At 43.5% G+C, this 26,256-nt stretch overlaps 1 protein-coding gene across 4 annotated transcripts in view; it reads left to right on the top strand.

The window, feature by feature from the left end:
* The first annotated feature begins 685 nt into the window (after window positions 1-685).
* SGSM3 (small G protein signaling modulator 3) overlaps window positions 686-26,256 on the top strand; it is a 47,286-nt gene continuing 21,715 nt past the window's right edge. For all 4 annotated transcript variants that reach the window (XM_032416720.1, XM_032416722.1, XM_032416723.1 and 1 more), the window contains exon 1: window positions 686-807. The gene's annotated coding sequence lies outside the window, so the exon portion shown is untranslated. The remainder of the gene's footprint in view (window positions 808-26,256) is intronic.

Consider the following 26,256-nt stretch of genomic DNA (forward strand, 5'->3'; position numbering starts at 1 on the left):
CTCCGGCAGGCCCTCAACCAAGTTTGTTCCAATTTGTGGCTCCTTGCAGGGCCTGTGACTTGTGTAAGAGTGGTTCAGGCTGGTCTAGGGCTGGTTCTGTACACCTGTGAAGAAGGCACTTAAATATTTAGAAAATGAGCATCAAGTAAGGGCCGCTCTTTTTCCAGAGTCCTGCCCCGTTAATCCCACATACTTTTTTTTTTTTCCTTAAAGATTTTATTTATTTGACAGAGAGACACAGCGAGAGAGGGAACACAAGCAGGGGGAGTGGGAGAGGGAGAAGCAGGCTTCCCGCCAAGTAGGGAGCCCGATACGGGGCTCGATTCCAGAACCCCGGGATCATGACCTGAACCGAAGGCAGACGCCCAACTGACTGAGCCACCCAGGCGTCCCATGTATCCCGCATCCTTAACCACTGGTGCAGCCCATATTGCCCTGAGCTCCTCAGGCTGCAGTGCAGACGAAGGCCAGTGGGTATCGCTGGGCTTCGAAGGGCTTCTGTGCGCCCCCTTCCCCCCCACCATGTCCGCCGGGGGACCGAGTCTCAGCTTGGAAAGGAGCCTCGTGTGTGCGGTCCGGGAGCGCGCAGACCCCAGCGCCGCCGCATTCCACTGGCCCCGGAGAACTACAGCCCCCAGCATCCTCAACGGCAACCCCCCCTCCCCCGCTCGGCTCGGCGCGCGTGCGCGGTGGCGCCACCGAGCGCTGACTGGGTCTGAGCTGTGGAGCCGCGAGCCGACCGGGCTTGGCATTGAGGTGGGGGGCCACCGGCGGCGGCCGGGCAGCTGGACATCCCGCGCCGGGCAGGTGAGTGTGCGGAGGGAGAGGTCGGCGGAGACTCGCTGGGTCTGTGGAGCCCGGCGCCCTTACCTGCTCCTCAGGTGGGGTCGCGGGGGCGGCCATGGACCGACCGATTGACGGACGGACTGACGGGCAGGCGAGGGGAGAAGCACCGCCCGCGGCCGGGAGAGCGGCGGGGCCGGACCTCGCAGGTGCCCGCGTGGGAGGGGGCGCCGGCCGGGGGCGCCAGGCGCGGGCTCCGGCGGTGCGGGTGCGGGGCCTGCGGGGCGGCGGCGGGGCTCGGACCTGCGTGTCGCTGAGCCCCCGCGTCCCCGCCCGGGGCGGGGGCGGCCTCCCCGCGCGACCAGCGGGAGCGGGGGCCACCGGCGCCCGAGCCTCCGTGTCCTGGGGGCTCGAGCCGGAATACATACCTCCCCCTCAGCAGCTGCGAGCGGTTTTACAGAAACCGCACCTCGGGCGGGGGAGGCTGGGGGGACTGTTTTCTTTTTCTTTTCTTTTCCTCGGGGACATTTAAGCTGCGGGCTCTTCCTCAGGTTTAACTTGTGACTTGACGTTGAAGATTCAGGTGCGGAGTCAGAACACAGGCTCGGATTCGGGCCGAGACTCGCTGTAATGTGTGTATTTTAACATTGGGGAAACTGAGGCATGTATTAGCCGAGGTCACTCAGTAGAGTAGTTAGGATTGGAATTCCGAAAATTATACTTAATGATCCAGGATGCTTTTTATATGGAGGAAGAAAAGATGTTTTAAAGTTTCTTTTCTGCGACGGGTGACTGCCGTAGTTTCCAGTCTTGTGCTGCACGTGAAATTTGTGGTGGGTTGCTGGCTTTTTGGGTTTTGGTGGGTTATTAGAAGTGTCCTGGGGGGGCGCCTGGGTGGCTCAGTCGTTAAGCGTCTGCCTTCGGCTCAGGTCATGATCCCGGGGTCCTGGGATCGAGCCCCACATCGGGCTCCCTGCTCAGCGGGGAGCCTGCTTCTCCCTCTCCCACTCCCCCTGCTTGTGTTCCCTCTCTCGCTGTGTCTCTCTCTGTCCTATAAATAAATAAATAAATAAAATCTTTAAAACAAACAAACAAAAAGAAGTGTCCTGGAATATTCTTTACCCTTTTTCTTTCTTGGTAAACTCAAGTTCCTGGTAAGACTCTGATTCACAAAAACCGAATTTCCAATTTTGACTTGTTTACTTGTAGCTTTTATTTTATACATATATATATGTTTTTTGTTTATTTATTTTAGAGGGAGCAGGCCGGGGGAGGGATGGAAGGAGAGGGAGAGAATCTGAAGCAAACTATGTCCTCAGCACAGAGTCCCATTTGGGGCTCGATCCCCCAACCCCAAGATCACCACCTGAGCCGAAACCCAGTCACACGCTTAATCACCTGAGCCACCCAGGTGCCCTTACTTGTAGTTTTTAGTGATTATGTTTGTAATTAAGTTTGTAGATACATGGGGCGCCTGGGTGGCTCAGTCGTTAAGCGTCTGCCTTCCGCTCGGGTCATGGTCCCAGGGTCCTGGGATCGAGCCCGAGTCGGGCTCCCTGCTCAGCGGAGAGTCTGCTTCTCCCTCTCGCACTCCCCCTGCTTGTGTTCCCTCTCTCACTGTGTCTTTCTCTGTCAAATAAATAAAATCTTTAAAAAAAAAAGAAAAGTTTGTAGATACACATACATTTCCTACTTTTCTTCCTCATCATCTTTTCCTTATCTTCCAGTTTTCTCTGAACTCTAATCAGTAATTATATCATCTTTGTTTTATATATTCGTTTCTGTTCTTCATGATTGATTTGTAATCGATTCTAAATGGAAGTCAGTATCTTTCCTGTATTCCGATAATCCTAGCTATATGTAGCCTTTTCATCACTAATTGTCACAGTAGCCTGGGCTTTAGTCCTCTTCCCTGTGTCCCTTTTTAAGCATGGAGATGTGTGATTCGGTTAGAAGGAGGGTGTGAGGTGTTTCTGTTGATCAGATATGGTAACAGGTGAACATGACCCATGATCAGAGCATTAACTTTAGTATATGTGCTGCTGAAGTGAGCACGAGAGCATTAACTTTAAAAGGCTGTGAACAAAAATTATTTTAATATAAAAAAAAAGCATACCTAATCTTGTGAATTTGGAAACTTGCCAGATGACAGAAAAGTTGGTGTACTGGAGTAGCACCTCACAGAAATGAATCTGACATGAAGGTGAAATATTGAGAAAGGAACTCAGGAGAGAACTATCTCTCTCTCCCTCTCTCTCTTTTTTTAAAGATTTTATTTATTTGAGAGAGAGGGAATCTGAAGCCGACTCTGCACTGAGTGCAGAGCCCCATGCGGGGCTTGATCCCACGATTGTAAGATCGCAACCTGAGCTTAAACCAAGAGCCGCACGCTCAACTGACTGATCCACCCAGGCGCCCCGAGAACCATCTCTTTTATCATACAGCCATCTCTCTGTGCCTGGGGTGGATGCTGGGAACACCTTGTTGGCTTAGGAAGTTAAACAATGTTCTGTGTGTTTGTGTTTTCGGTTTCTCTCTTCCTAGTTCTCAATGAGTTTTGGCAGGAGCCCAGAATCTTGTACATTTGATGATTTAACATCAGTTTCATCTGCTTGTTCTCCACATTGTCTCTATTTCCTCAGCTGGTGACATCAGTAATTTTCCATAGTAGCCATTCATGAGCTCATCCAGACTGTCACAAAGAAGTGGAATAGCACAGAGGGTGGTACACACAGAAGAAATAAGGATCCTGTTTCTTTGCCATCACATATTACATATAGACTGAGATAGGAAATCTGCATTGAAGCACAAGCTATGTAGGAGGGGTTAGAACACCAGAGTCCGGGCTTCTGCATACAGTAATAGTCATCGATACCATTTATTGGATTACTTCTGTTTGCCACATGCTGTCATTGTCACAGTGAGGTGTAGGTATTATCGTTCTCATTTTATGTGTAAGTTGTACAGATTTGCCTACAGACATAGTAAGTGACAGGGCCAGAATTCAAATTCAAGCCTATCTGACTCTGCTGTCCCTGTTCTTTCTACTCTGCTGTACTACCTTACCAACAAATATATTCAAATTTTTCTCATTCTTAAAAAAGTAAAAAACTTTCCTGTGATCACATTTCTCCTTCAGACTACTTCCATTTCCCTCCTTTTCCTTTCTCGACTTGTTCTTGAAGAGCAAACACTATTCCCCTCTTTCTTTGACTCCTTAGTTCAGTGCAGTCTAGCTTCCACCCTCTACTCTGTCGAAATGTTCTCATGAGCTCCACTCAGCTACTTATTGACTATTTGCTGTACCATCTTCTAGACATACAAAGAGGCTAAGACATGGTTCTTGCCCTGAGGGAGTTTAGGGACTAATGAAGGAGAAAAAGAATTTAATTCTTGTCAGTATGATGTGTTAAACTGCTGACCCAGCAGTCTTTGCTGTTGGAAGTTGGGGGAAGAACACTTCACTGAGAAAGTGACACTGAACTGCCAACAGAGAGGAACCCTAAATTGTTGCAGACAGGGCTGTCAGGACTGCATGTTTAGGTGTGGACTTTTAGGAGAAGCTGTATCTTGCCAGTGGGAGATGATACAGTCAAAATACATAGTGTAGGTTTTAGAGTCTAACAGACCTGGGAACTGAGCCTCAATTTCTTTTTTTAAAATACATGCTTACAATGTAAGCTCTATGAGAGTAGGGTCTTTATTTTTTCACCACCTCACCTCTGTCTTCTAGAACAGTGGTAGGTGATCAATAAATATTTGATGAATGAATACCTCATAGGATGTTGTATTCAGAACATGGTAGTACTCTCAGTACCATAAGACTGAATGAAGCTTACTTTTAGTGTGGCTTATGAACTGATTTTGAAGACACTATTGTTTGAATAGTATACGTATAATCACCTCTCCTTCTTTTTGAACATTAGGTTCCTTGATGGTCATAATTCATAAATGAGGAGTGACATTTACTTTTTTTTGGTAGGCACAGTTAACTGGGTCTTCTAACATTATGCCTCTCTCACAGCTATAAACACATTTCTGCTTTTTCTCAGTGTGATGCAGGTATTCTATGTGTGTTTTTTTCCTCTGCTAATGTGAATTGTTTTGGGAAGTTAACTTCTTTGGAATCATTAAATAACTTTGTCCATAAGAGTAACGTTAGAAATGAGATTAAGGGGTGCCTGGCTGGCTCAGTTGGTGGAGCATGCAACGTTTGATCTTGGGGTTATAAATTCAGGCCCCATGTTGGGTATAGAGATAACTTAAAAATAAAATCTTAAAAAAAAAAGATTGAAAGCTCTAATCAGAAGGCTTACCCCTGGGAAGGGCCTGATTTCCAATAGGGCTAAGAGAAGACTTTTTCTTAACAAAATGATAGGAGTATTCCTGGTCTTTTCTAGATAGCTGGTTAGGCTTCTAGTAAAATTCTAAAGATATGTATCAGCAGTTCATTTCCCTCTTCTTATGTTTGAGTTTCATTTGTAAATATCCTTAATTTGTGTGACTTGAGTTTAGGGTTAAAGTCCAAATACCACCTTTTTTTTTTTTTTTTCCACTTCAAGTCTGTGGAGTATAGTAATTAAGAGTACCTACAATGAAGTTCAAATTCTGCTCTACCACTTTAAACTTTGAAAACTTGGGGCGCCTGGGTGGCTCAGTCATTAAGCGTCTGCCTTGGGCTCAGGTCATGATCCCAGGGTCCTGGGATCGAGCCCTGCATCGGGCTCCCTGCTCCGCGGGAGGCCTGCTTCTCCCTCTCCCACTCCCCCTGCTTGTGTTCCCCCTCTTGCTGTCTCTCTCTCTCTCAAATAAATAAATAAAATCTTAAAAAATAAATAAATAAACTTTGATTCAAGTGCTATAACTTACCAGTGCCTCATTTTGCTCATTTGTAAAATTGGGATAAGTACTACTACTATTACTACTACCACCAGTCATAGTATTACTAATATTTATTGGGTGTTTATTATATACTAGGCATAAGAATTTTACTAAGAATTTTACTTATATTACCTCAGTCTTCACAATCACCCTGTATATTATTAGAATTGTCCCCACTTAAGGTGAGGAAACAGTCACAGACATGCTAACTTGTTCAAGGTCACACAAATAAGTGACGGAGTGAGGATTTGAACCTGGGTAGTCAGACTCCAGAGTTTGTGCTCCTAACCGTCTACTTCATAGGGTTGTTTTGAAGATTACCTAAAATAATCTCTGTATGCGACAGATGGTCAATAAGTGTTGGCTACTATAGTTAGCTTTGAGTTTATAAAGCTTTTCACATACATTTTCTTATTTGGTTGCCACAAGTACAACAAAGTGTTGTTGTGACCATCACTGTCTTACAGATAGGAACTGAGGCAGCTTTGGTAACTTGCCCAAGGTTCATACAGCAAGTGTGGGGGGAATACCTTGGCTTTGCTCCTCCTCCATACCTGATTCTTATGTTGGATTTGAGGCATCACATTTTGAGAGAGTTTAGTGTACATAAGTTGTTTTGGTCGGCTCAGCATCTAGTCTAAGTTTTTCTGGGAATAGCAGCTCCGTTTTGCTTTGAGGAAACAGTCCATCGCTAACCGAGTTAAGTGGTGGGCACATGACCAGGTTAGGCCAATAGATGTTAGGCAAACAGATGTGTTCCTCCTTTAATTTGAATCTTAGGTTGAATGACATGGTGACAAACCTCCTTCATCACAACCATGGATTAATTCCTAATATGTGGATATTGGAGCTGCTTTGTGTTTCTTTCCAAAGACCTGATTTTTTTTTTTTTTTTTTTAGGATTTTATTTATTTGACAGAGACACAGTGAGAGAGGGGACACAAGAAGGGGGAGTGGGAGAGGGAGAAGCAGGCTTCCCTCTGAGCAGGGAGCCCGATGTGGTGCTCGATCCCAGACCTTGGGACCATGACCTGAGCCGAAGGCAGACACTTAATGTCTGAGCCACCCAGGCGCCCCTCAAAGACCTGATTCTTTAGCTTTTCCTCAGTTCTGTGCCCTACCTTGTATCTTTCCAATAAATCCTATATTACGTAATATAAGTTACCCAAAGTCAGTTTTTCTGGCTGGCACTTGAGACTCCCTAACTTACTGTTACATGACATAAGGCCATGTCACTTAGAAAAGAGTTAAAACAACTCGTTAACTTTAACCTGAAGAGAAGAGAAATATGAGAGAAGACTTGAAGGTTTTCATCTTCAGACATCTGAAGCATGTAGTGTACAGAGTGTCCCTAAAAAGAATAAAGAGTAGACATTACTAGAAAACAGATTTCTGTGCTAATTAAAGTCTAAAAGCAGGACTATTCAAGGATGGATAGGCTATCTTGGTGTGTGGAGGTAGATAAATACACTAAAATTGTTCAAGCCAGGGTGCCTGGCTGGCTTAGTCAGTAGAGCATGGTCTGACCTTTGATCTCGGGGTGGTGAGTTTAAGCCCCCCACATTGGGTGTAGAGCTTACTTTAAATAAATGAATAAGTAAATAAATAAATATTAAAAAATAAAATAGTTCAAGCCAAGACAAGATGGTCACTTGGGCAGAGTAGGATGGGTTTAATAATCTAATGGTTAGTTGTACTAAATGACCTATAAAGTCCCCTTCAATTCTGAAATCTGTGTCTCCATACTCAGACCTAGAGATCAGTCTAGAACAAATCATTCTTGCCTTTCCCTACTCTGCCACCTTGGTCTCCTGTGTTCCTGCCTCACTACAGCTATCTGCTGCTCTTTGCTCTGCCCCCAGACCTCTGCTTCACTCAGCCCCTCACTTTCTTCAGGTCTTGACTCCGATTTCATTGAGCCTTCCCTGAACCCCTCATTTATAATTTTTTTTTTTTTAAAGATTTTTTATTTATTTATTTGAGAGAGAGAGAGAATGAGAGAGAGCAAGTACATGAGAGGGGTGAGGGTCAGAGGGAGAAGCAGACTCCCTGCCGAGCAGGGAGCCCGATGCGGGACTCGATCCCGGGACTCCAGGATCATGACCTGAGCCGAAGGCAGTCGCTTAACCAACTGAGCCACCCAGGCGCCCCTCATTTATAATTTTTTAAAAGATTTTATTTATTTGAGGGCGCCTGGGTGGCTCAGTTGGTTAAGCGACTGCCTTCGGCTCAGGTCGTGATCCTGGAGTCCCGGGATCGAGTCCCGCATCGGGCTCCCTGCTCGGCAGGGAGTCTGCTTCTCCCTCTGACCCTTCCTCCCTCTCATGCTCTCTGTCTCTCATTCTCTCTCTCGCAAATAAATTTAAAAAATCTTAAAAAAAAAAAAAAAAAGATTTTATTTATTTGAGAGAGAGAGAGCAAGAGAGAGAGAGAGACAGAGGGAGAAGGAGCAGGGGGAGGGGCAGAGGGAAAGGGAGAAGCAGACTCCCCTCTGAGCAGGGAGCCCAGCGTGGGGCTTGATCTGGGGACTCCGGGATCATGACCTGAGCTGAAGGCAGACGCTTAATGACTGAGCCACCCAGGCAGCCTTGAACCCCTCATTTAAAATAGCTACTTCCTGAAACTGCCTATCCCTTTTCCTGTTTCATTTTACTCAGTAGCACTAATCATCACCTGGCATACAATATAGCATCTTAATTATTTTTTGAATTACTTGTTTCCCCTCTAGAATGCCAGATTCTAGGGCAAAAAAAGGGATTTTTATCTTTTGAGCACTGTTGTATCCTTATCACTTGAGAACAGTGCCTGGCGCGTAGTAGGCACTCAGTAAATGTATGTTGAATGAGTGACTATTCCCTCAACGCAAAATCACCATTGGGTCTACTTTGTGTTCTGGGAACACAGCTCATTCTGTCAACTTTGGATCTTTTTCAGTTGCTTTACTTACTCTGGTGCCTTTTTCTTCTCTTTGGATCACAGCACTTTAGGACTGGAAGTATGAGATCATCCCCTTCATAAGGACTAGAGATCCCAATATCATACAGCTCATTAATGACAGAAATGGGGGGAGGGTGGTGATTGACAGTTAATCTCCTTGTCAAACTGTAGTGCCTCTAAATCTTGCTTAGGTCAGGCCCTTATAGTGCCTAGTGCAATGTATACGTATCCCTCAATGAATTAAGTCAATAAATAAATATCTGTCTCCTTTATGAAGGCTTTTCCATATCAACCTGTAGTTATCTCTTTATTTCTTTGAACTTTGATTAATATTTGTGGTTTATTCTCATTTTTTTTTTAAGATTTTATTTATTTGACAGAGAGAGACACAGCGAGAGAGGGAACACAAGCAGGGGGAGTGGGAGAGGGAGAAGCAGGCTTCCCGCTGAGCAGGGAGCCCGACGTGGGGCTCGATCCCAGGACCCTGGGACCATGACCTGAGCCGAAGGCAGATGCTTAACGACTGAGCCACCCAGGCGCCCCTATTAATTATACAAAATTTAAGAGGTGAATCCAGAAGCTTACTGATTCAACAAAAAAAAATTTCAAATTACTTTGATAAAATGAGCAATTAAGATCTAATGAAGGGACCTGGCGTTTATAGATTTACTTGGCCACTGTGGCCAGAAAGACCAACAAATGCATGAGGTGTTGTTCATAAATGTTTTGGAAACAAAACAAAATATTATTCCATCCTTTATTTTAAACTGAGATGGTTCAAAATACTTTGTACTTTTCTGGTAGAATATAGATTCCTTTAGTTTCTAGAAGGACAAGTAATAAACATGAGAGCCCTGGGGCGCCTGGGTGGCTCAGTCGTTGGGCGTCTGCCTTCGGCTCAGGTCATGATCCCGGAGTCCTGGGATCGGGTCCCACGTCGGGCTCCCTGCTCGGCGGGAGGCCTGCTTCTCCCTCTCCCACTCCCCCTGCTTGTGTTCCTGCTCTCGCTATCTCTCTCTCTGTCAAATAAATAAATAAAATCTTTAAAAAAAACAAAAAACATGAGAGCCCTTATTATGTATAAATTACTGTGTAATTTATTAAATTACATTAATCTTTTTTTTAAGATTTTATTTTTAAAAGATTTTTTTTTCAAGATTTTATTTATTTATTTGACAGAGAGAGACCGCGAGAGAGGGAACACAAACAGGGGGAGTGGGAGAGGGAGAAGCAGGCTTCCTACCGAACAGGGAGCCTGACGCGGGGCTAGATCCCAGGACCCTGGGATCATGACCTGAGCTGAAAGGCAGACGCTTAACGACTGAGCCACCAGGTGCCCCAGGATTTTATTTTTAAGTAATCTTAAAACTGGCTTAGTTGATAGAGCATGATACTCTTGATCTCAGAGTCATGAGTTCAAGTCCCACATCGGGCGTAGAGCCTACTTTAAAAAAACAAACAAACATGTGGGATAGGTTATATTGTTGTGGCCCATCTTTGGAAAATATTTTCTCTATGCTAAGTATGTGTAACTGTGCTAGGGGTTCTAAGTACTTTCTCAGTATTTTAATCTGTAGGCACTATACTGTAATTTACTTGATAGGGAAACTGAGTCTATGAGAGATTAAATGTTTTATCCAAAGGCCACACAGCAGAACAAGTTGTCAAACCTAGGACTTCTTGCTCCCACTGTACCATGTATATATAAAGTGAACATTGCTTCTTCACCAAATCCAAAAATACTAAGGAAGGTGTATTCCTGTCACTTGGCAAACATGTATTGAATCCCTATTAAGTACTAAATGCTAAAGAGGATTCAGGCTTCAAGGAGGCTTCCAGGTTATTAGAGTTAAGGTAGACACAACTAGTTAAAAATGAGAGAAATGTAAGTATGCGGCGTTAGGTGGGTACAAGTAAATGTTCAGAGGACTACAGAAAGCTTCACAGAACTGGCATTTGAGCTGAGCACTGAAAGATGGTTAGAATCAGGACATTCAGAAATGGGAGGTGGCCTTTGAAGCAGGAAACAATATGAATAAAGATCTGGAGACATGTTGAGATAGCAGTGAGTGGTCCAGGTGGCTGAAGCATAGGGTACGTGCAGAGAAAATAGGGGCTGACTCAGAAGGTAGATTGGGGGCCACTGAAGATGATGAGGGAACTGTGTAATTAGAGCTGTGCTTCAGCAGAGATTAATCCAGTGTTTATTTAACATGAATGGAAAGAGATTCTGGAGCCACAGAAACCTGTCAGGAGATTTACCATAGCCCAGAAAAGTGTCAGTGAGGGTCTGAATTAAGGCAGTGGAGATAGAGATACTTTTAAACATAAAATCAATAGACTTTGCAACTGATTCAGTATGAAAATAAGACAAAAGTAAGAGCCAGAAATTCCCCTAAAAGCTTAGAATCTGAGAGTCTTCGGAGAAGAAATAGGAAAATCAAAAAGAATCATCTGGGATAGAATAAAAATAGATTCATTTGAGAAAAACAGATTTCGAGTGTGTAATGGATTAAGTCAGTTGAAGCCATCCAGCAGGAAGTTGGAAATCTCAGGAGTGTTGCCATGGCTAGAGGTGGAGATTCGTGGCGTATCTGTATAGCAATGATAGCTAAATCCCCCTTAGGAGCAGGAACGGATTCCCGAGTAGGAATCCATTAGGAGTGGATTGAAAAAGAGAAGCCTGATTTGGGGAATGTCTTTTTTGGGGGTCAGGGGGAAGAAGAGGAGTCAGCAAAGAAGCAGTTAAGTAGAGAAGGAAAACCAGTGAGGTCGGTGCTCTGAGAGTCCTACAACAGTTTCAAGAAACCCAGGTGAGTCAGCAGTCAAATGCTGCAGGGAGTTTAAGGAAATGAAGCCAAAGGAAGAGGATTCCATATATGACAAGGAAACCACTGGAGACTTCAGAAAGTCTGGGTGCAAAGGGAGGAAGCTAGGCGGAAAAAGCCTAAGGAGCAAGTTGACTGAGGAGGCGTGGTTGCAGGGTTCGACTCTGCCGTTGATAACGTGGCAGGGCGGCAGAGGAAGAAGAGCCAGACTGATAGGTTTGAGTGGGTCCAAGTTGCTTTGTTTGGGTTTGTTGTAATTAAGGATGCGGGCGATCTGAGCATGGGCGCTGCACTTGAGGCCAGCGGAGAGGAAGCTGGAGATGCAGTCTGGGAAATGGTGGAAGGTTATTATGGGTGGAGGACTTAGCCTGCGAAGGAAGGAAGACTACTTCTTCCTCTGAGAGGAAGGTGGAAAGAGAAAACTGTGAAAAGATGGGACAGTTTGGTTTTTTTTTTTTAGATTTTATTTATTTATTTGAGACAGACACAGAGAGAGGGAACACAAGCAGGGGGAGTGGGAGAGGGAGAAGCAGGCTTCCTGCGAGCAGGGAGCCCGATGTGGGGCTCGATCCCAGGACCCTGGGATCATGACCTGAGCCGAAGGCAGACGCTTAACGACGGATCCACCCAGGTGCCCCGATGGGGCAGTTTTGACAGGAGGAGGAGGAAGTGGAGGAAACCTAAGCCAAATGACCTCAGCTTCATCAAGGTGGAAAGCAGGTCATCAGCTGGGAGGGAGTAAGTGGCAGCAGAAAACAGTTGGGGGCTCTGAAGAAATAGGGGAAAAGCTTGAATGTAGCACTGAAGGAAACATGATAGAAAGTCATTTAGAGAAGAATGAAAGTCAGCTGAGCAATAGTGAAGATAAATAGCATGGAGCTTGTTTCCTGACTTTGTCCTGGAGTAACATGGGCTAAGAGAGCAATGAGCAGTGAGAACTTACCTGGGGCTGGACGAGGCAGGAATTTCAGTGGTTAGTTCAAAATGGTAGTGTAATTCCTACAATGTAGAAGTTTTAACTGTGTGGACCTGATTAAATCAGCAGTATTATGTAGGAAATATAAAGAGGTAACCAAAAACAGTAGATTATCTAATGGTAGGTCCACAAAATGAACAAACAAACAAAAAAAACTTTATGGTCTGCCTAACCCCAAGGTTTCCAACAGCAGGAGGACAACTTCCCATAATATCTGTCCTGGGATTTCTCTTGGTAATGATGCTGGTCTAAGTGTGATCCAGTTTGCCTGTTCCCATGTTTTTCCCAAATTTTTGATTCAATTTTAGGTTGAAATAGTGGAAATAGGAGACTTAGCTTCTGGTCTGGCTGTGTCACCTCACAGTACGGCTTTAAATAAGTCTTTTGACCTCTTTGGCCTCAGTTTCTTTTTTTGGGGAAAAAAAAAAACGAGAGGGACATAACTCAAAAGATCCTTCTTAACCGTGTCATTCATGCCTCTGTTGTTCGTGGCTCTGCTCAGTGCCTTTGCGTTGTACCTGGTATTGAAGAAGCTGATGATCTCTATAGGTTCAGGTCTGTTAGAGAAATTCATTTGCTCCTATAATATGGGAGTTTTCTCCTGATTTATCTGCTTAATTTGTCTGCAAAAATTGTTTCTTAATCCAGCTGCTTGTGTTATGTTTTCACCTGGTCTCCACGGGGCTCCGTACCCCAAGCCAAGGTGTTTTGTTCTTACACACCCACAAGTAGCTCATGGGCTTCCCTGGAGATTGTGCCGCGCGATTGCCAATGACAGCTGTGCTGGTCAGCGTGGGATAGAGGGTCAGCTGCGCACTCAGTCCTGACTCAGTGTGTGACATGGTAAGATGCTTCACCCTGAGCCCTGGTTTTCTCTGGTTTCTTAGCAGTATGGTAAACGGTCAATAAATACATTATTCCTTCTTTAACTGGTACCTCCCTTCTAATACCTGCATCCACTCACTGCCACAGAGTAAGTAGGAGTGGATTATCATACTTGGTATAACATACAGAGTTATTATGTTGGTATTTTTGTATCTGCAAATGAGAAATTCCCAGTAATTATTTAAATGGGCTGGCCAAATAAATGACTTAAAGATAAAGTAGTTTGTTGACCTCTGTAGTTTAACTATGTGAGGAATAGGGACTTTGTTAACTATCTGTCTTGTCCCTTTTAAGTGCCATAAGCTCCTAAGTTAATATAACACTTTAAATATAAATTTCTCAGGGGCCTTTTTTGACAGCCCTCAAGGAGCTTTATTTCCTCAAAAACTCGAATCACTGTTTTTCAGAGCCACCTGAGTTGCAGTTGCAGTTGGTTAACCATTGTTTGTTTTACTCCTGAAGGGGTCATTGCCCCGCACCTCTGGTAGTGGTTCTGACAGAAGGTCCGTGCAGTACCTTGCTTGTGCTTTCCCTATCATCATGGGGGCCCTGCCAGGCTGTAAATCTTAGGCAGATGCTCCTGGAAGGGACTTGGGGAAGTGACTGGACTGCCTCGGATGATTAATTATTTTATAGAAAGACCTAGAGTGGCTGAGCATGGGTCCTAAGTCTGCACAGGAGAGCTCCCTTTAACTGGAACTGTTGTGCTGGATTCTGGGGTGAGGTCCCTGTTTCCCTGCTCTACTTTGCACAGTCACACGTGATGCCTAAAGAAGCACCCTCTCTCGCTGGTCACCAAGAAAATATTGACTCAGGGATGGGAAAGCAGTCCCTGTGGGTGCAGGAGTGAGAACTGATTACTGGAGTCACTGCTCATCTGCTGATGCCAGTTTGAGGGAAGGCAGTTGAGAAATGTAGATGATATAGTGGGTTTTCACTTCAGTTGTCTTTGGCACTAAGGGAGATAAAGGGTGAAGTGAATTTCTTTAAAAGATTTATTTATTTGAGAGTGAGAGTGTGCATGCAAGTGGGGGGAGGGGCAGAGGGAAAGCGAGAGAGAAAAAAATCCCAAGTGGACTCCCTGCTGAGCACAGAGTCTGACACGGGGCTCGATCTCACGACCCATGAGATCATGACATGAGCTAAAATCACAAGTCAGGGGCTTAACCAACTGAGCACCCAGGCGCCCTCAGGGTGAAGTGAGTCATACACATGTTTTCAACAAGAATGATTGGGTGACTGGAGTGGGGAACCAGTTTAGAAGATTAGCACCACCAGCTGCCTTATCATGGTGTTGGTGGGGCGCAAGTTTCAGGACTTTTCTTTACATACTGCCGAGTACTTGTTTCATTTAGCAGCATACTTTGAGAAAGCAGACGGTTCCAAGGTCTGAGAGAAGCATGTTCTGGCTAGAGCACAGAGCATGTGCTGAGGGCGAGTGAGAGGTAGGTGTTGAGAAATGAGGCCGGAATGGTGAGTGGGGACTACTAGGTCATGCAGGGTCTTGTATGCCAAATTAACAAACTTGGACTTTTTCTTGAAGTCAGGAGGAAGAAAAAACGTTTTATTTATTTATTTTTTAAAGATTTGGTTATTATTTTTTAAAAATTTTTTTTATTTGAGAGCTAGAGAGCAGAGCAGGAGGGAGGGGCAGAGAGAGAAGCAGGCTCCCCACTGAGCAGGAAGCCCAATGCGGGGCTCGATCCCAGGACCCTGGGATCATGACCTGCCAAACGCTCAGACGCTTAACCGACTGAGCCACCCAGGCGCCCCAAAGATTTATTTATTTTAGGGGGGGCAAAGGGAGAGAGAGAGTCTCAAGCAGATTCCGTGCTGAGTGCTGAGCCAATGCAGGGCTCAGTCTCATGACCCTGAGATCATGACCTGAGCCGAAACCAAGGATTGGACGCTTAACTAACTGTACTCCCCAAGTGCCCCAGAAAAAAGGTTTTTAAAAGGAAGGAAACAAGCAGTTGCATTTTAAAGATTGATTTATTTATGTTATAGAGAGAGGGAGCGAACAAGAGCATGCAAGCAGGAGGAGAGGGAGAGGGAGAGAGAATTTCCAGCAGACTCCCTGCTGAGAGTGGAGCCCAGGACCCTGAGATCACTACCTGAGCCAAAATCAAGAGTCAGATGCCAACCAACTGAGTCATCCAGGCGCCCCTGATCAGTTGCATTTTAAAAGGATTTCTCTGGCTGCAGAATAGAGAATAGATGGGGTGTGGGGTGCAGGGGGCAAGACTGGAGGCAGAGATCCCAGTTGGAAGACTTATAAAAATCATGATGGTGAGAAATGATGACAGCCCCAACTGGGAAATAGCAAAGGTTGGAAAGAAAAGGGAAGTTTGAAAAAACATTCAGAAAGGCTTAAGAGTTGAGGGGTGGAGAATCCATTAACCATGAGGCCAATTCTGACTGGAGAAAGTGGTAGATAGGTTGTAATGCCAGTCTCCTGAGATAAGGACCACTGGAGGAGGGCAGGGTTCACAGTGACTTAATTTGAGAGCATGGTATTTCCAGGAATGTGGAGGAGTGGCCCAGTGGGCAGTTGGATGTGTCAGCCTAAAGTTTGGAGAGAAATATGTTGTGGGGATAGAAATTGGATCATCTGGGGCACCTGGGTGGCTCAGTCGGTGAAGCATCTGCCTTCAACTCAGGTCATGATCCCAGGGTCCTGGGATAGAGCCCCACATCGGGCTCCCTGCTCTGTGGGAAGCCTGCTTCTCCCTCTGCCACTCCCCCTGCTTGTGTTCCCTCTCTCACTGTGTCTTTCTCTGTCAAATAAATAAATAAAATCTTAAAAAAAAAAAAAAGAAAGAAAGAAACTGGATCATCTGCCTGTAGGTATAAATTGAAGCCATGAGAGTCAGTAAGAGTGCAGGGAACTGGAGGAGGATCCGGAACAGAACATTAAGGCATTTTAAGAACCAGCAGGGGAGGAACTGGGAAAAGAGACTCAGGAGGAGCAGCCAGAAAGGCAGGAGGAGAACCAAAGGGTCACAACCCTTGCATACTCCGTGTGTTAAGAACTACAGTGTTGTCGCTGGATCTAATGAGCATCTGCTGTGGATTGGCCTTTAGTAGACCAGGCATGTGTTGAGGGTACTAATAAAGCAGAGACACAAAATACAATGAGGAAATGGAAAGAACTTGGTATTAGACATTTCACAGAAACATAGCAGAAGTCATCTTGGAAAAAATCTAAATGTTGTTGGACTTCCTCATATTCATTTTTATTTTTATATTGATTAAATAGGGGAGCACCTAATCTTTCTCATCCTATGGCTTTCTGAAGGCCTTTAAATTTTTTTTCATGCTTAACTTTGTTTGAATAGGTAATGCATTCAAATACTTCAAAATTCAAAAGGTACAAAGGGGTATTAGGTAAAAAGTCTGTCACCTAGTTACTCTCACATGCAGCCTTCTAAATTTTATGTGAAAACTTCTTTTTTTTTTTTAAGATTTATTTATTTGACAGAGAAACACAGCGAGAGAGGGAACACAAGCAGGGGGAGTGGGAGAGGGAGAAGCAGGCCTCCCGCCGAGCAGGGAGCCCGACGCAGGGCTCGATCCCAGGACCCCAGGATCATGACCTGAGCCGAAGGCAGACGCTTAACCGACTGAGCCACCCAGGCGCCCCTGAAAACTTCTTTGTACAAATGTTTACTCTTCTCACTGTTTTGCTCCTTGCTTTTTTCACTTAGCAGTATACCTTGGAGATCATTCAGTATGAGCACATAAATAAATGACCCATTGTTTTTTGACAGCTGCACACTGTTCCATTATATAGATGTTGTGTAACTTATTCAAGTTCCCCACCAGTGGATATTGAGGTTTTCTAATACTTTGCCATCACAAACAATGCTGTAGGGAGTGTCTTTCTACAGGAGTCATTTTGCTGAAGTGTAGGATAAATTTCCAGAAGTGGGAATGGCTTGACAAAAGGACTTCTAAAGATTTTTTTTTTTTTAAGTTTTTTTTTTTTAAAGATTTTATTTATTTATTTGAGAGAGAGAGAGAATGAGAGAGAGCACATGAGAGGGGGGAGGGTCAGAGGGAGAAGCAGACTCCCTGCCGAGCAGGGAGCCCGATGCGGGACTCGATCCAGGGACTCCAGGATCATGACCTGAGCCGAAGGCAGCCGCTTAACCAACTGAGCCACCCAGGCGCCCTTTTTTTAAGATTTTATTTATTTATTCGACAGAGAGGGAGCACCAGCAAGGGGAACGGCAGGCAGAGGGAGAGAAGAAGCAGGATCCCCACTGTGCAGGGAGCCCGATGAGGGGCTGGATCCCAGGACCCCGGGATCATGACCTGAGCTGAAGGCAGATGCTTAACAACTGAGCCACCCAGGCGCCCCATGACCTCTAAAAATTTTAATCCAACTCTGCTTATTAGAGTTCCTGGCACTTGGAGAGCCTGCAGTGAATGGTAGCTATTATTAAGATAAATAGGTTATAGATAGTATATTAAATATGTTTTATGATACAGACAGAAGAGGGGCACCTGACACAAACCTGAGGCAGGGGGTGTGTCAGAGAAGGCTTCCTCAAGGAGAAAGAGCCCAGGCTGAGCCTGGAGGATGAGAAGTCAGGTAAAGTGGAGGGCCTTACAAGCAGAAGGAGCCCAGCACAGGAACTTACAAAGGAGCATGTTGTACATGGGGCTCTTCCAGAAGTATGGTATCCCCTCCTCATACAGTCAACACCTGCCGTGGGTCAGGCTCTAGGCTAGGTAGCAGATATAGGGCAGATATGTACATACATAAATTACAGTGCAGTATGAAATAAGAAACAGTAGGAGCATGTACAATGACTAGTTTTATCAGAGAAGGGAGGTAGGGAGCATGGAAGTTGGAAGGGGAAGGTGTTCCAGGAGGTCACATCTGAACTAGAATTTGAAAGAATGGTCAAAGGGTAGTTTCAGCCTAGTGGTTCTCAAAAGTGTGTTCCCTGGACCACAGCATCAACATCACCTGGGAACTTGTAAGAATGGAACAGTCTCATTCTACTCAGACCTTCAGATTAAAAAATTCAGCTTTTAAAAAGGGGTGCCTGGCTGGCTCAATCATTAGAGCATGCAATTCTTGATCTTGGGGTTGTAGGTTCGAGCCCCACATTGGGTATAGAGATTACTTAAAAATAAAATCTTAGGGTGTGTGGGTGGTTGAGATGGTTAAGCATCTGCCTTCAGCTCACGTCATGATCTCCAGGTCCTGGGATCGAGCTCCATGTCGGGCTCCCAGCTCAGAGGGGAGTCTGCTCTTCCTCTCCCTCTGCCTTTCCCCCTGCTTGTGTGCGCTCTTTCAAATGAATAAATAAAATCTTAAAAAATAAAATGAAATCTTAAAAAAAAAAAGAAGAATCAGCTTTTTGGGTTTTAAAAAGTCCTCCAGATGAGGATTATGATGCACTCCACAGTTTGAGAACCATGGGTTGAGATTATTTAAGGGAAAGGGGACAACATTGTAAAATTAGGGAGCCATAAACTCCACGATATTGTTGAAATGTAGCTTGAATTTTTAAAAGGTAGTTATTTTATATATAAATCTAAGGAAATGAGATACATAAAACTTTTGTGTTACATAATCAGCTGAAATCCCTTAACTTGAAATTTTAATAAAACGGACGCAGGCCCCATAAGCCTACATTACTTGAAAATTCCAACACCCTCCCCCAGATTTTTCAAGTTTAACTATTTAGTCCTTATAACATCTCTGTACAGTAGGAATTATTACTTTTTATTACTACTTTTAGACCTTTTATTTGGTTTCCCCCCAAACCACCTTCAAGGCTCTTACAAGTAGGGCAGGCTTTACTGAAAACAGGGGATGGCAAAGGGATTTTACCCTGCAACAACACAACTTCATTTGGGTTTTGGATTGTCCTTTCCTGAAGAGGCATTCTGTCCTCACCCTCCAGACCTCCCCACCCCAGGCATACTGAGTGTTAATGTCTCATAAGTCACTTTGTTCCAAAGGATGCAGCTCCTCACCTTGGTTTTGGACTTCTCTTCCCCTCCTTTTTATGGTCCAGGCCACTTCTAGTTCTTTTCTCCCCTGCCTCCAAATTTCTATTCATTTTTTTTTTTAAAGATTTTATTTATTTATTTGACAGAAAGAGACACAGTAAGAGAGGGAACACAAGCAGGGGGAGTGGGAGAGGGAGAAGCAGGCTTCCCGCGGAGCAGGGAGCCCGATGTGGGGCTCGATCCCAGGACCCTGGGATCATGACCTGAGCCGAAGGCAGACGCTTAATGACTAAGCCACCCAGGTGCCCCTCTATTCATTTCTTTTGCTAGGCAATTGATAGATCTCTTCTTTCTTCTATGCCTTTAGGCCACCTTTAAGGAGCTTATCAAAGTATTTTCCAAAACGAAGATAAACCCCCTCTCTGGGAAGCATTCTGGAGCCAACTATTAAAAGAGTAATTCCTCACTGTGCTATAATTATAATATTGTAAAACTGTAAGTGTAGGGGTCATTGGGTTAATTACCTTGCTTCAAAGGCACCATATTAAACTCTAATATCAATAATCTGTTATTAACCTAATCTCATCCTTTGATTTCTTTTTATAAAGCTGACACTTTAGAAAAAGCAGATTTTCAAAAATCCAGATCCTCTCCCAAATGAGACAGATTCATTAATTTCATTTAAAAATTTTTCAAAGGGAGAGTTCCTCACAGCATTGTTTTTAATGCAGATATTGCTCCTAGATGCTTAAATTTATCAACAGGTGACTAGATCAGTCAGTTACAGACTATATCACTATAAAAACTGTATGGTTACTGGGGAAAATGCTGATTATTTAGTGTTCAGTAGAGAAAAATATTTTAAAATCTATAATGTTATATATAGGGAAATACCAAAAGACAACATAGGGCATATATAGAGAAAAACCAAAAGAGAACATAGAAGGGAAGAAAATGATTTATTGAAGTGGCAGACTTGTGGCAGAATTTTTTTAAATTTTGATTTCCATTAATGTTGCGTACGTACAAAACTCAGAGAAGAGTGCAGAACTTCCCTTCTCATGAGAAACCCAGTAACTGTTTATACCCCAGAGATTTTCCTCTGACCTGAAGCTCAGATTTATTCTGCTACAGTTTATCATTTGTGTTTGCACCTTACTGTGTTCTCAGTAGAAAAGAATGATCTTGTGCAAAATGCCCAGAGGCGTTGGAAAGAAGCGTTCCTGAGCCTTTGGCTCTAATAGCCAGTGTCCCACCTGACCCCAGCTCAGGTTGTGCCTGAACTGTGGAGAAAATTCAGGCGATAGGGAAATATCTCTGTAAAAGTTTTGGATGCGGAAATAGCATTTTTCCTTTACAGCCTATCCTGCAAATTGCTGTACTTTTCTAGTCCCCTGGTTTATAAGCATCTTTTTTCCTTTAAACTGCTTTCAGTGGCTTTGCCTTTGGAAAGTGTTGCCCTTGAATGTAATAGAAAGCTAGGCAGCCCCAAGTGAGGTCAGACACCTGGGGATTTGGTTTAGCCTTCAAAACAACAACAAAAACCTGGTGCCTTGGAAATCTGAATTTTAGAATATTGTCAGTTGTTTTTCCAGTGATTACTTAGATTATTGGGGGGAAACTTGCTACAGTAACTTGAAAGATGACAGATTTTTTACCTTTTAGCAATTTAGGGAGTCCTAACTTCGCAGGTTGCTAAGATGCTAAGATGTCAAATTCATGCTGAGCAGTGTTAGTAAAGTGTTAGTTACAAATGAGAGAGAAAGGGATCCTTTTCACAGTTATAGATAAGCTATTTCTAATAGTTTGCACCTTTTTTTCACTTTTGCTTTTTATGGTTTTGTGTAAACATTAAATCCCTGCATAGATGGATAATTTGAGGTAATAAGTAGTATTTCTGTTGGAGGAAGAGGAAGGCAAGATTTAGAGAAGCTGCATAGCTGCTCTCAGTTCAGGGCTCCATTTGTGGACCTCAGAGCTCGTGGAGGACACTTCCTTAGTACTCAGGGTTCCACTATACGAAACGGTAATTTTTAAAATTAAGATATAATTCATGCACATAATAATCACTTTTTTTAATAGTTTTTTTTTTAAAGATTTTATTTATTTGAGAGAGCGAGAATGAGAGAGAGAGAGCACGAGGGGGGAAGGGTCAGAGGGAGAAGCAGACTCACTGCTGAGCAGGGAGCCTGATGCGGGACTCGATCCCGGGACTCCAGGATCATGACCTGAGCCGAAGGCAGTCGCTTAACCAACTGAGCCACCCAGGCGCCCCTAAAAATCACTTTTTAAAAAAGATTTTAGGTTTTTTTTTTTAAAGATTTTATTTATTTATTTGACAGAGAGAGGGAACACAAGCAGGGGGAGTGGGAGAGGGAGAAGCAGGCTTCCTGCCGAGCAGAGAGCCCAATGTGGGGCTCGATCCCAGGACCCTGGGATCATGACCTGAGCCGAAGGCAGACGCTTAATGACTGAGCCACCCAGGCACCCCAAAAGATTTTAGTTTTTTAGATTTTAGTAATTTCTACATGCAGCATGGGGCTCAAACTCACAACCCTGAGACCAAGAGTCACTTCACCTCCTGAGCCAGCCAGGTGCCCTAAAAGTCACCCTTTTAAACTTTCCAATTCAGAGGTTTTTAGTATATTCACTGTGACGTGCAACTATCACTGTTGTCTAATTCCAGAATATTTTCATCATCCCCAAAAGAAAACCCACAGCCATTAGCAGTCACTCCCCATTTCCCCCTCCCTCCAGCCCCTGGCAACCACTAATCTACTTCCTATCTCTATGGATTTGCCCATACTGGGCATTTCATAGAAATGGAAACATACAGTACATGGTCTTTTGTGACTGGTGACTGGATTCTTTCACTGAGCATGTTTTCAAGTTTCATGTTGTAGTCTGTATCAGTACTTCATTTCTTTTTATGGCTGAGTAATATTCCATTACATGGATATATCCACTTTGTTTATCCATGCATCCATTGATGGACATTTGGATTATTTCCACTTTGGGTTGTTATAAATAATGTGGCTTTGAATATTCCAGTACAAGTTTTTAGGTGATATAATTATTTTTAAGCAATACCTCTGTATTTTTTCAAAAAAGAAAACATTAAAAATCGAGACCAATAAGCCCCATACTCCTACCACCTAACCCAGCAATACTCATATTTATAGTACCTTCAACATGTAGGTATTGTATTTTAAATGGGGGAAATCATGTACTATCTTGATGCTGATGACTCTACTTTTCTGTTCTCTCTACAACTCACTCAAATTGGACTTTCACCTTCACCAGTAAAACTTAAAAGTCTTGTCAAGATTACCAAAAACCTCCAGCTTGCAGAACCAGCAACCCATTCTCTGTCCTCATACCACTTGACCTCTAGGTGGTACATGGCACTGATGATCTCTTCTCCTCTTGATTTCTACAGCACTACACACTACTAGTGTTCCTTCTACTACACTGGCCACCCCTCAAATTTTATTTCCTGTTCCCTTTCCTGCCTAACCTCTAAGTATTGGAATGTTCCAAGGTTTGGTTCTAGGCTCCCTATTCTGCACTCTCTCCTTGGCCGTGACATCTAGTCCTAATGATTCCCAGATGTAGTTCTGACTTCTGTGAACTTTATATTCCTATATACAGTTGTTTACTTGACATTTCCACTTAGAGGTCTAATGGGCATCCTGACTTAGCATGACCAAAGCAGATCTCTTGATTCCTAACCCTGAAACTTGCTCTCCCCTGAGTCTTCCCTCATCTTCGTTACTAGGACCTACACAAAACCCAGAAGTCATCATTGATTTCTTTCTTTCTTCTTTATTTCTGTTATCTACCTCTGCACCTCCAGATTATATCCAGAATCTACTTACTTGTCACCACTTCAACTACTTTAGTCGGAGATACTGTCTCTCACCTGGACAACTATAATAGCTTCCATCCTTAACCCGTCTGTAGTTCATTCTTCACAAAGCAACCAATGTGATTTCTTTGAAACCTAAGTCAGACCATGTCATGCCCCTGCTCAGAGCTCTCCAGTTGCTTCCCATTAAAATAAAATCTAGCATTTTTGCCATGGGTAGTAGGCCCCCTGTAGGCTAGTTCCCGCCTGCCTCTCCAGTGCTGTCTGCTCTGTTCCCCTCATCACTCTGCCTCCGACACACTGGCCTGTTACTTCTCCAGTGTAATAAACTCTTGTTGTTCTTTAAGACCCTTGCACAAGCCATTTCTTCTGCTTGGGCTGTCCCTTCTGGGTCTCTGCAGAGCTGGTTCCTTATCTCTGTGGTGTCAGATGAAATGTCATTTCCTCAGGCCTTCTCTGACCACCCATCAAAAGTAGCCCTTCTGCCCCTATATGTGTCACTCTGAAACCTATTAGTTTGTGTTATTTTTTTCATAGTATATATTATTACTCTGAAATTGCCTTATTCATTTATTTATTTATTGTCTGTTTTCTGTCACCAATATTAAAACCTGGCATTTAGTAAGCGTATGCTATGTGCCAGGTATTGTGATAAGTATTTATTTACTTTTTCTCATTTGTCATCCCCTTTTACAGATGAGAAAACTGCAGGTTCAGAGAAGCAAGAATTTTGTCTGTCTTGTTTTACATGCTAGCACTTGTTTACTCCCTAGCACATGGAACAGTGTCTGGCACATAGTAGTTGCTCAAAAAAATTTGTTGGTTGGATAGATGAATGAAAGACTCCCAGATTTATCTCTTTGCTTCTGATAGTTCCCTGGAGATGTATACTTTTATATCCAGTTACCTACTTATTGTCTCCAATTGGATATCTAAGAAACATTTACATTATCCCTCAACTTGTAATCCCTTCTTCTCTCAAACCTGTTTCTTTTCCTCTCTCCTCCGTATAAGTAAATGGCATCCTCATAATCCCAGGATTCAGACCAGAAACCTAGGCCTCACTTTTGCTTGCTCCCTTTCTTTGTTCGTCACATCCCGCCCAGTAGCGAGGCTTGTTGGTTCTTCCCCTGATTCTGTCCTGAATCCATTCACTTCTCTTCATCTCTGCCTCCACTCTCATCACTACCATCGTCTGTTTCCTGGATCTTGCCCTTTCTCACTTGTCTCCCTGCACCTATGCTTGTCTCTCTACAGGCCATTTGCCACACAACAGCACATCTGGGGCCCTTTGTGGATTCCCATTGTCCTTAAAATCTAAATCCTTTACCGCGACCTACAGTCGCTTAGTGATCTGGGTGCTTCTACCTTTCCCATTTCCTCTTACCATTGCCCCTCTTGTTCATTGTGTTTCAGTTACACTGAAGCAGTGTATATCAAGTGCTGATGAGGATGCAGAGCAACTAGAACTCTCACATACCAAGTGCTGCTCCTTTCTGTTCCTCCAAGGTCTTACCCACATCAGAGCAGAGCGTTTGGATTTGTCATTCTCTCTGTCCATGACTCTCCACTGCTAGATCTTTGCAAGGCTGGTTTCTGCCCTTCAGGTATCAACCCAAATAGTACTTCAGAGATTCCTTCGCTGGATTCTATATCACATCAGCCTTTTGTATTATTCAGAGAACCTCCCACACTTGGGAATTCTCATTTGTCCGTCTGTTTGTTTTCTGTTTGATTTCCCCCTCTAGATTGTAAATCATTGTTGCCTTAGCACATAATATGTGTTGGAGAAATATTTGGGGAGTGAGTGACTGAAGGATTTACACATTTCTGGGTGTGCATGCGGCATTATAATGTTTTCACTTAATGTTAGATAATAAATAGTATACATATTTCTTTAGTCCCCACAATTGGAATTTTTATACTCTTGTGTCTGGTTTCTTTCATTAAGCATAATGTTTCTTCTCTTCTTTTATGTTATTAAGGTATAATTTACATATGATAAAATTCACTCCTTTAGTGTACAGTTCTGCAAGCTCTGACAAATATATATTACCAACAGTCAACATATAGAACAGTTCTCTCAGCTCCCAAAATTACCTTGTATAGCTAAGTAGTTAACTCTTCCTCCTACCCCCATCCTGTAGAAACTACTGGTCTGTTTTCTGTACCTATAGTTTGCTTTTTCCAGGGTGTCCTAAAGATGGAATCCTGCAGTATGTATCCTTTTCAATCTGACTTCTTTTCTTTAGCATAATACATTTGAAAATGATCTGTGTTGTTGAGTGTGTCAGTATTTGTTTCTTTGGGTTTGGTTTTTGTTTTTTACTGATTAGTAATCCATTATATGGATGTATCACAGTTCTTTATTTATCAGTTAAAGGACATTTGGGTTGTTTTCAGATTTTGGCAATTATGGATAAAGCTGCTGTAAACATTTATACACAGATTTTTGGGGTAAGCTAAAGTTTTCATTTCACTTAAATAAATATACCTAGGAGTAAGATTTTGGGGTTATATAAGTTATGTTTAGCTTTATAAGAAACTTCCAAACTCTTCCAAAATTGCTGTACCATTTTGCATTCCCACCAGCAATGTGAGAGTTCTAGTTGCTCTGCATCCTCATCAGCACTTGATATTGTTAGGTTTTGTTCGTGGTCGTGTTTTTTTTTTTTTTTTAAAGATTTATTTATTTATTTGAGAGAGCGAAAATGAGAGAGAGAGAGAGTACATGAGAGGGGGGAGGGTTAGAGGGAGAAGCAGACCCCCCGCTGAGCAGGGAGCCCGATGCGGGACCCGATCCAGGGACTCCAGGATCATGACCTGAGCCGAAGGCAGTCGCTTAACCAACTGAGCCACCCAGGCGCCCATGGTTTTTTATTTTAACAATTTAATATGTGTGTGGTAATATCTCATTGTGGTTTTAATTTGCATTTCCCTAGTGACTAATGATGTTGAGTATTTTTCTGCACACTTGTCGTCTGTATATCTAATTTGAAAATTTTTCTTTTTATCTATTCATTTAAATGATCTCTACACCCATTGTGGGGCTCAAACTCACAACCTGGAGATCAAGAGTCTCACGCTGTTCCTACAGAGCCAGCCAAGCACCCCTGAAAATGTTT

Source organism: Phoca vitulina, unplaced genomic scaffold (genome assembly GCF_004348235.1).
Source record: "Phoca vitulina isolate PV1807 unplaced genomic scaffold, GSC_HSeal_1.0 scaffold19, whole genome shotgun sequence".
NCBI classification, from domain to species: Eukaryota; Metazoa; Chordata; class Mammalia; order Carnivora; family Phocidae; genus Phoca; species Phoca vitulina.